General features: G+C 46.2%; 1 protein-coding gene across 5 annotated transcripts in view; it reads left to right on the forward strand.

Moving 5' to 3' along the window:
- The window catches only part of CEP135 (centrosomal protein 135), a 129941-nt gene that overhangs the window by 35624 nt on the left and 83846 nt on the right, over positions 1-10471 (forward strand). For 2 of the 5 annotated variants that reach the window (XM_032151459.2, XM_058434401.1), the window contains exons 1-2: positions 5777-5972; positions 6974-7128. The exons of 1 other annotated variant lie outside the window; for it this stretch is intronic. The gene's annotated coding sequence lies outside the window, so the exon portion shown is untranslated. Of the gene's footprint in view, positions 1-5776; positions 5973-6865; positions 7129-10471 lie in introns of those variants that run through there. 2 more of the 5 variants (XM_032151458.2, XM_058434387.1) reach the window with 2 other exon arrangements.

Raw genomic sequence — 10471 nt, forward strand, 5'->3', positions numbered from 1 at the left:
ACTTTAACTGCAGAGGGTTATTATAACTGAAAAAGGTCCCTTCCATTGGATTGTAGCTGCTGAGCAGGTGACCCCTCTTTCCATGTTTTAACAAGTACTCTATCTCCTGACCTAATCTTGGGTTGCTGGTTAGTTCGTGGTATGGGAAGCCTTTCGGTCCAGAACCTTTGTAATACTTGTTGAAATTTTCTCAGATTAATTGGGTATTTTATTAGCCCAGCTGTTTCTGGATTAGTTATTAGATCATTAGTTAAGAAGGGTCTCCTGTACAGCATTCCCTGTGGGCTCATATTTACTTTTGCCCTTGAGGAGTTATGGAATCTCAAAAGGGTATAGGTAGTAAACTGACCAAAGTTTCTGATGTTTCCTGGCATAGTTTAGCTAGTGCCCATTTTAGAGTTTGATTAGCTCTTTCTACTTTCCTGGAGGATTAAGGTCTCCACGCTGAACGTAAATAGTAGTTAATTCTGAGCACCTTTGCCACCTCTTGAGTTATCTGGGAGACAAAGAATGGGCCGTTATCACTCTGGAGGCTTTGGGATAACTCAAACTGTGGAATTATTTATTTTAAGAGGACTTTTACAACTTCGTTGGCCTTTTCTGTTCTAGTAGGGTAAGCTTCAACTTAGCCTGTAAAGGTATCTATCAGTATTAGCAAAAAACTTGTATTATCTGCAAGCTGGCTCATGGGTAAAGTCCAAATGCCAGTCTTCCCCAGGGTAAGTTCCCCTTCTTTGGACTGGTTCCATTAGTGGAGGGATCTTGTTTCCTGGATTGTTAAATGCACACAGTAAGCAGGCTTGACAGACCTGCTTAACTACTGGGGCTAAGTTAGACCCAATAAAGACCCTGTTTGCCATGGCCAGAGTGGCATCTCTCCCCATCTGGAAACAGTTGTGCAGGGTTTCTAATAACCTTCCATTGGGCTGTTTAAGGGATATATACTTTTGATCCCATATACTACCAAGATCCTTGTTTCTGTCCCCCTTGCTACCTTATAACCTGTTCCTCCTGTGATGTGTATTCAGGTTCTACTGGGGAATCATAGAAGGGAAGCAGTGCTAAGATTTTTTGAGATTGCGCCTTGAGGTCCACTGCTTTTGCTTACCTGTCCGTCTTTTTGTTCCCTTGTGCTATAGGAGCTAAGGCCTTTTGATGCCCTCTACAATGGATTATAGCAATGGCTTTTGGCAAATCTATTGCCTCCAACAACTAGAGAATTTCAGGCCCATGCTCTATGGGCAAGTGGTTCCTAGTTAGTAGTCCTCTTTCTTTCCAAATTGCAGCATGAGCCTTAACCACAAGAAATGCATATTTGGAGTCTGTTTAGATATTAAGCTTTTTTCCTTTCCCCAATATCAGGACTCACATAAGAGCAATTATTTCAGCTTTTTGTGCTGACATGCCCTGGGGATAGCAGTTGGACTTCAGTGATGGTATTGTCATTTACTATCATATGTCCAGCCTGGCATTTCCCATTTGAAACAAAGCTGCTGCCATCTGTGAACTAGTCATTCTCTGAGTCTAGGGGTGGCCAATCTTTTAAATCAGGTCAGCTTACATATGTATGTGTGATGACCTGCTCACATGAATGACCAATTATTGGGCCTGTGGGCAGCAATGGAGCTGGATTCAGGGTATTACGGGTTTTAAGAATTATCTCTGGATTGTCTAGGAGTATAGCCTGGTACTTGGTTAACCTTTTCCTCATCATCCAAATATACCCTTTTATTTCCAAGACTGATTTCACCTGACGTGGTGTTAAAATTTCCAGTGGTTGACCTAGGGTAATTTTAGTGTCTTATTCTACTAAAATAGCAGTAGCTGTTATTGCTTACAGGCAGCTTGGCCACCCCAAGGTCACATGTCCAATTTCTTGGAAAAATAGGCAGTTGGTCTGGGTTCTGATCCAAATTTTTGGGTTAGCACCCCCACAGCTGTGCCCTTCTTTTCTGCTATATACAAGGAAAAGGGCTTAGTGAGGTCTGGGATGCCAAGAATGGGGGCTTGGCCAAATGCCTGTTTTAACTTGACAAAGGCTTTCCTCACTTCTGGAGTCCATTCTACTAACTCATTTTATGGCCCCCTTGTTGCTTCATAAAGGGGCTTTCCTATGAGCCCAAAATTTGGTATCCATATCCTGCGGAACCCCACCATTCCTGAAAAGGAAAAGAGCTGTTGTTTGGTATAAGGGGGTCCAGACTGCATATGACTTACACCTCTTCTGGGGATATCTGCTGGGCCCAAGGGTTTAGAATATAGCCCATATATTGGACCCGTTGGAGGGTGATTTGAAATTTTTCTTTGACATTTTGTATCCCGTCTTCCAGGAAATTCAAAACTTTTACAGTATTTTAGTCAGATGCTTCCCGGGTTGGGCTACACACAAGAAGGTCATCTACATATTGAAGTATGCTTCCATTTTCCAATAATAATGGAAAACCCTATAAAGATCCCTTTATAGGGTTTGAGCAAAGAAATGGGTGCTATCCCGAAAGCCCTGAGGGAGCACTGTCCAAGTGTATTGTTTTTCTTTGGTATCTGGATTTTACCATTCAAAGGCAAAAAGGTGTTGAGACTCTGGGGCCAGAGGAATGGAAAAGAAGGCATCTTTCAGTTTTAGGACCAAGAACCATTTTGCGTCCCATGCCACCTGCGCCAAGACAGTGTATGGATCTGCCACCAATGGATGGATGGGGATAACAGCTTCATTGATTATTCTGAGATCGTGTACTAGCTGATATTCCCCTGAAGTTTTTAAGATGGATAAAATGGGAGTATTGCAAGGTGAATTGCAAGGCTTTAAAAGCTCATGAGTTAGCAATTCCTGAATTATGGGCCTCCAGCTTGATTGGATATGACTTTTGGTTTGGAAAATAGCTGGAGTCTTTTAAAGCTGTATTTTGACTGGCTTTGCCATTTTGGCTTTCCTTGGTTTCCCAGTATACCAAGCTAGTTTGTTAATGGGGTCTGGGACACTGTTTATTTCCCCAACCATCATCAATCCTGCTGGGCAGTGTTTATATTGTAGTAACTCCCCTATTTTAACCATGACATCTGCCCCCAACGAGGGGACTGGGCAGCTTGGTATTACTAGAAACTCCTTTTGGAAAATTTGCTTCTCAAATTGACAAGTTAAAGGAGGATCAAAGGATCTCATTTTTGGCTTTCCCTCCATTCCCATAACATTCATGGACTGGGAGGAAAGTTTTCCTGCATAAGCAGTAAGGACAGAGTAATCTGCCTCTGTATCAAAAAGAAACTAAATCTGGGTGCCCATGATGTCCAGAGTTACCTGGGGCTCCTCAATAGCAATGATGATGTTCCTGGGCAGGGACAGTGAGGAAGACCCCAGGCCACTTCAGTCTTCATCTAACTCCTCCTTTTACACTGCCAGAGTTTTGACTGACCAAGCCCCTCGGTGGGAGCAAGGAGTCAACTGGCCAGTGCCAACAGTCATGACTGGTGCCTTCACATTGATGGCAAGCCCAGTGCGGGCTTAGTATGGTCCTTTGCCCAATGCCCATCTTTTTTTGCACTTGAAGCAAGAGCCTTTGCTAGCATTATCTTTGTAGCCCTTTGTGTTTCCCTTGGATGCTCTTTGGGCATTCAGGGCATCACTAATGATGGCTGCCATAATTCTGGCTTGCTGGGTTTTTTTTTTTACTCTGTTCCCCTTTTCCTTCCTCCAGTTCACGACTGTTGTACACCATAAAGGTAGTGTCAAGGAACTGGTTTTGTCTGTGGCCCCATTTGCAGCTTCTGGAGCTTATGTCTAATGTCTGGGGTAGAGTGACTAATGAAATGTTGTGTCATTAATACCTTGCCTTCAGGAGAAGCAGGATCTAAGTTTGTATATATTTTAAAGGCTTCTTCTAGCCTACTATAAAACATGGTTGGATTATCTTCTTTCCCCTGAGTGATCTCCCTAAACTTATAGTTTACTGCCTTTGTTACCCCTTTTTCATTCCCCTCAGGGGTGCCTCAAGAAATTTAGTTTGATTATTCATTCTCATGGGGGTATTATATTTCCAACTGGGTTCAGTAGTAGGGACTGTATCTCCTCCCGGTCTGTTGCCCTGCAGGCTACATGCAAAACGTTCATCAGTGTCCTGGCGAGCAGCCTCAAATATTCATTCCTTTTCCAGAGGTGTGCAACAGGTGGCCAAAATGAATTGCATGTCTCTCCAAGAAAAGTTGAAAGCCAAAGTCAAAGTCTGGAACCCATCAGCAAATTTCTGAGTAACTGCCCAGTTTTTCCTTACATTGTTGGATATCAGTTATTAAGAAGGGAACCTGTACCCTGATGGGACTCTCAGTTCCTGCCACCTCTCTGAGAGGTAGCAGCACAGGTGGTGTCATTGAATATGGTGTTCCTAAGCTAGTATGGGGAGGGATCGCTAGGACCTGTGACTCTTGTCCTTCTTCGAGTGCACTTGGACCTGGATTATAGGAAGGTGGCTATTGTTCACCCTGACACATATGTACCCCCTGCAAGAGGGGGTTATCTACAGTATCCGGCTCAGTTTTAGGAGTTTCTTTCTGTGGAGAAGTGCTGGGGGCTTTGAAAATGGTAGGCTTTTGCTATAGGGCCATTGAAGGCTTGCACATATGGTATTTCTGACCATTTGCCTTGTCTCTTACAAAATAGATCTAATTGGAGGACGGTGTCATAATTGAGACTTCCATTGACTGGCCATTGCTCTTGACTCCCTAGCTGAAATTGAGGCCAAAAGGTGGTACAATAAAATATTAGGCATATCTTTCACAGGTTTTCAGGGTCAAATTGATTCCAATGATTGAAGATGCAGCCAAGAGGGAAGTCAGATAGGACTGAAGGAATGTTTCCCATGACTAATCTGTGGAAAAGAAGACGGGAGTTGTCAGGCCTCTGACAGAGAGGAACGGGCTGATCTTCAAGTGGTGTCAGCCCTGGATTAATATAGCCTTTGTTCTTTTATACCCACTTCCTACACTTCCTTAACTCTAGGGAGAGGATTTCCTATAATTGTCATATCCGTTTTCTTGTTTTTCTCTCTTAGCGCGCCTGCGTGCCATAATTTTAAGTGTATGTATGATAGGCATTCCATATGTATGAGCTGGTCAGTCTTCTGACTTCCTTCCCTATTCTGCTGCCTCAGAAGGCCTATTTGGGAGAAAAGTAAACAGGAAAGAATGAAACTCCCCCTGATTGTCTGGGAAATTTTCAGGGGAGAAATGGAATTCTAGGATTTTACTATGTTTTCCATCTGTGAGTGGACTATAACAGTTTATTTCAATTTAATTCCACTCACAAATATTTTGCTGAGTAGAATAGTCTCTGACTCAAGGAATTCACATTTGGGGGCGGCAGAGAGAGACGGATCAACAAATGATTGTATTTTGAGGGATGAATTCTATGGTTCTGCAGAGAGCCTCAGGGAGATACTATTGTGGGACAACTAATTGCATTGGGTGGTTGTCAGGGAAAGTTGCAGAGACAACGTGATATCTGCGTTTGGGGATTACGTGGTGAGCAGGCGCTCACCTTGCAGGTGAAGGCTACTCCGCTGCAGGGACCGGTACTGTGGCGGCGTTTTCGCCCCGCACGCAGTAGGTGATCCACACCTCCCGCCAACAGGAGGAAGAGGATGCCAGCTCAGGCACCAGCTGAGGTTTGGCATTTGCCGGCCGCGGGCGCCGACCTCCAGGGGGCGCCGTGGCCTCGCGTTGTCCGGGCCGTTGCATTTCCGGGCACTGGGGCTCCGCCATCGTCGCCAAGCGCGTCCCCGCTGCGAGCCGCTAATCGTCCGCCGCTCCCGTTACCGGGGCAACCGCGGCGCCTCCTCCGAGTCGGTCCCGATAGTCCCTCCGCGCCATTTTCAAACTGCTCTAGCGTCGGAGCCCGTGCCTGGGCGGAAGGAGCTAGTGGGGGACTCGAGGCCTGAGGGCAATGCGGCTGGAGGCGGAGGGAACGCCGGCTGGAGCTGCGGGTGAGTCCAGCCGTGGGAGCGAGGGGGCCAGCTGCGGCGGTGGTGGCGGCGCCTTCGCTTTCTGGGCGGTACACGCGGGCCGGGCTCGGGCACTGCTGGGAGGCCGCGCGGCCGCGGGAGGAAGTGAGGCCAGGCCGGGTCGGACCAGGCGGGGAGGGGCGCGGGGACTCTTCCCACCCACCCCGCTCCCACACCCCCTTCCGGTGAACACCTGAAGGTAAAGCTGGAAACCGGAGATTGGGTGGAGGAGAGCTTGGGCCGGCTCGTCAAGGAGCGTCTGTGTGGGCCGTGCAGACAGGCTTGTTGTTGACCAATGGATCGATTTAAACATTAAAATGCCTTCTCAGTGTAACAGTCATCCATGCTTTTTGTAACAGAAATGTCCCAAAGCGTACGACAGCCTTTAATTAATCTTTACCCGGCTCTTTTGAAGCCTCTCCACTGCTTTCCAGCCTTTACTACTTTGAGTTCAGTAAGAAAGGACTCCGAGATAACCACAGCTAACGGGTTTCTTTGTTGTCGTTTGGGGTTTCTTGTTTATTTTCTTAACCCCTGTGCACACGTACATACAGCATTAAATGTACTGGTTTTCAGACGCCAACCCCCAGAGTTAAGTAGATGGATACTTCTACACATATATGTATGGGGGACCCCCAAACCTAACCTTTTATGTTGCTTTGCTAGAAACTTAAAGAGTATAGCCGCCATATTCGGATGGGGGTTATGGGGAAAGACAACAGTTCATGGGTGGGGACGGCCTAACATGTTTCTGTCTGGGCGGATTTTAATCTGTCCTGTGTATTGAGGCCCTGGCCATGATTTATTGATTCATATTCATTCTCATTCCCTCCCCTCCAAAGCAGGATGTGAGGAGGTATTATCTCTGGGTAACTGGAGTTGGTAGCAAAGAGGGGAAATGTTCTGAGTGGTGCACACCCTGTAAGTTTACACCCTGCTAGTAATAAACCTGGATTTGTCAAGTGTGTTTCTGATGTCTGCAGGAATTTCCCTAAAAACCCTGCATCACTTAGGTGTCTCTTGTGGAAAGAACCTAGGAAATCTATGAGGAAGCCATTCAAAAAAAGTTAACAAGAGCAAAGAGAAAGATACACAGAAAGGAGTGACCAAGGAGAGTGACTGATTTAGAAATGATTTGGTAAGTTGAGGAAGCATGGTACAGAAACCAAAATGCCGGACCAGGACTCAGGAGACCTGGTCTCTGATGACGGCCCACCTACTTTGTGGCCCCGTGGTTTTGGAAGAGTTATTTTCTTGAGGCAGCCTTTCCTCATGTTTAAGTAGGGATGGTATCATTGGTCTTTCTTCCTCACAGGGTAGCGGTGAGGATCGACTTTTACATGTATGCTCATGCATGTAATGCATTTTTTATATATTGTGAAGAACAACAGATGTAAAACAAAATTTTTATTTGGCTTAGAAATATGAGTACCATGACTACAGTTAGTTAGCAAAGGTTAGAAAAGAGCAAAGTTTCTAAAGAAATGATCTTTGGGCTGAGCGTATTGGCTCACACCTGTATACCTAACACTTTGGGAGGTAGAGGTGGGAGAATACCTTGAGCTCAGGAGTTGGAGACCAGCCTGGGCCACATAGCAAGACCCTGTCTCTAAAAAAGGTAAAAATTAAAATTAAAAAAGAAATGCTCTTTGGATAACTCCATTTTAGGGCAGATTGATAGGAATATATTCATAAATATTTAAAAAGACAAAGATAAAAACTTGAACAGAGGTACTTATGTGTGTCTTTTTTTTAATTGAAGTGAAATTTACATGATGAAATGCATAGAGCTTAAGTGTACTATTTGAAAAGTACATTCTCTAAATGTATACACTTGTGTAACCACTACCCCAATCAATGTAATATTTTCATTACCCTAAAAAGTTGTCTCTTAACTCTAACGGGCAATCTGCAGCCTGCCTCACCTCCCCAGACAACTGTTGTTTTAATTTCTGGCCCCATAGTTTAATTTTACTTGTTCATCAACTTCATATAAATGGAGTCATACAGTATATGTCTGGTTTCTTTTGCTCAAATAATGTTTTTGAGATTCATCCATGCTGTTGATGATGTGTATCAGTAGTTCCTTTTATCCCTTAGTATTGCACTGTATAAGTATATCATACTTTTGTGTCCGGAATTGGTGGGTTCTTGATCTCACTGACTTCAAGAATGAAGCTGCGGACCCTCGCGGTGAGTGTTACAGTTCTAAAGGCGGCGTGTCTGGAGTTTGTTCCTTCTGATGTTCAGATGTGTTTGGAGTTTCTTCCTTCTGGTGGGTTCGTGGTCTCGCTGGCTCAGGAGTGAAGCTGCAGACCTTCGCAGTGAGTGTTACAGCTCTTAAGGTGGCACGTCTGGAGTTATTCGTTCCTCCCGGTGGGCTCGTGGTCTCGCTGGCTTCAGGAGTGAAGCTGCAGACCTTCGTGGTGAGTGTTACAGCTCGTAAAAGCAGTGTGGACCCAAATAGTGAGCAGTAGCAAGATTTATTGCAAAGAGCAAAAGAACAAAGCTTCCACAGTGTGGAAGGTGACCCGAGCCGGTTGCCGCTGCTGGCTCGGGCAGCCTGCTTTTATTCTGTTATCTGGCCCCACCCACATCCTGCTGATTGGTAGAGCCAAGTGGTCTGTTTTGACAGGGTGCTGATTGGTGCGTTTACAATCCCTGAGCTAGACATAAAGGTTCTCCACGTCCCCATTAGATCAATTAGATACAGAGTATTGACACAAAGGTTCTCCAAGGCCCCACCAGAGCAGCTAGATGCAGAGTGTCGATTGGTGCATTCACAAACCCTAAGCTAGACACAGGGTGCTGATTGCTGTGTTCACAAACCCTGAGCTAGATACAGAGTGCCGACTGGTGTATTTACAATCCTTGAGCTAGACATAAAGGTTCTCCAAGGCCCCACCAGAGCAGCTAGATACAGGGTGTCAATGGGTGCATTCACAAACCTTGAGCTAGACACAGGGTGCTGATTGGTGTGTTTACAAACCTTGAGCTAGATACAGAGTGCTGATTGGTGCATTTACAATCCCTGAGCTAGACATAAAGGTTTTCCAAGGCCCCACCAGAGTAGCTAGATACAGAGTGTCAATTGGTGCATTCACAGACCCTGAGCTAGACACAGGGTGCTGATTGGTGTATTTACAATCCCTGGGCTAGACATAAAGGTTCTCCACATCTCCACCAGACTCAGGAGCCCAGCTGGCTTCACCCAGTGGATCCTGCACTGGGGCTGCAGGTGGGGCTGCCTGCCAGTCCCATGCCATGTGCTGGCAGTCCTCAGCCCTTGGGTGGTTGATGGGACTGGGCACTGTGGAGCAGGGGGTGGCGCTTGTTGGGGAGGCTCGGGCTGCACAGGAGCCCATGGAGGGGGTGGGAGGCTCGGGCATGGCGGGCTGCAGGTCCCGAGCTCTGCCCGCGGGAAGGCAGCTAAGGTCCGGTGAGAAATCGAGCGCAGTGCCGGTGGGTTGGCATTGCTGGGGGACCCAGTACACCCTCCGCAGCCGCTGGCCTGGGTGCTAAGCCCCTCATTGCCCGGGGCTGGCAGGGCCGGCTGGCTGCTCTGAGTGAGGGGCCCGCCAAGCCCACGCCCACCCGGAACTCCAGCTGGCCTGCAAGCGCCGCGCGCAGCCCCGGTTCCCGCTCGCGCCTCTCCCTCCACACTCCCTGCAAGCTGAGGGAGCCGGCTCCCGCCTTGGCCAGCCCAGAAAGGGGCTCCCACAGGCAGCGGTGGGCTGAAGGGCTCCTCAAGTGCTGCCAAAGTGGGAGCCCAGGCAGAGGAGTCGCCGAGAGTGAGCGAGGGCTGTGAGGACTGCCAGCATGCTGTCGCCTCTCACTTTGTCCCTCTGCTGTTGATGGGGGTTTAGGTTGTTTCCAGTTGGGGGCTACTATGAGTAAAGCTCCTGTGAACATTCTTGTAGAGTCTTTTTGTGGATATTTTTTATTTCTGTAAATACCTGGGAATAAAATCACAGGGTTATAGTCTAGAAGTATGTTTAACTTTATTAAAAAACTGCCAGACTTTTTCCAAAGTGATTTTACACTCCCGTCAGCAATGTGTGAAGATTCCAGTTGCTCCAGATCTTTGTCGACATTTGCTATTGTCGGTTGTGATTTTAGTCATTCTAGTTTGAGAGAAAATGTACCTTGTTGTTTTAATTTGTATTTCCATGTTGACTACTGTTGAGCACCATTTCATATAATCATTCCCATTCAGACACCTACGCGAGGCATCTGTTCGAGTCTTTAGCGCAACTAAATTATAGTTTTAGCCCAAATTAATGTTCTTATTGGGATGTTTGTCTTATTATTGAGTTGTAAGAGTTCCTTTCATATTCCCTATACAAATCCTTTGTCAGATATTGTGAATATTTTCTCCCACTCTTTGGTTTGCCTTCTCTATTTTATTTATTTATTTATTTATTTTTTTCATAATCTGGGGGGTGTTTGTTTATTATTAAAAATGAATGGATGTGTTATAC

Source organism: Hylobates moloch, unplaced genomic scaffold (genome assembly GCF_009828535.3).
Source record: "Hylobates moloch isolate HMO894 unplaced genomic scaffold, HMol_V3 SCAFFOLD_2, whole genome shotgun sequence".
NCBI classification, from domain to species: Eukaryota; Metazoa; Chordata; class Mammalia; order Primates; family Hylobatidae; genus Hylobates; species Hylobates moloch.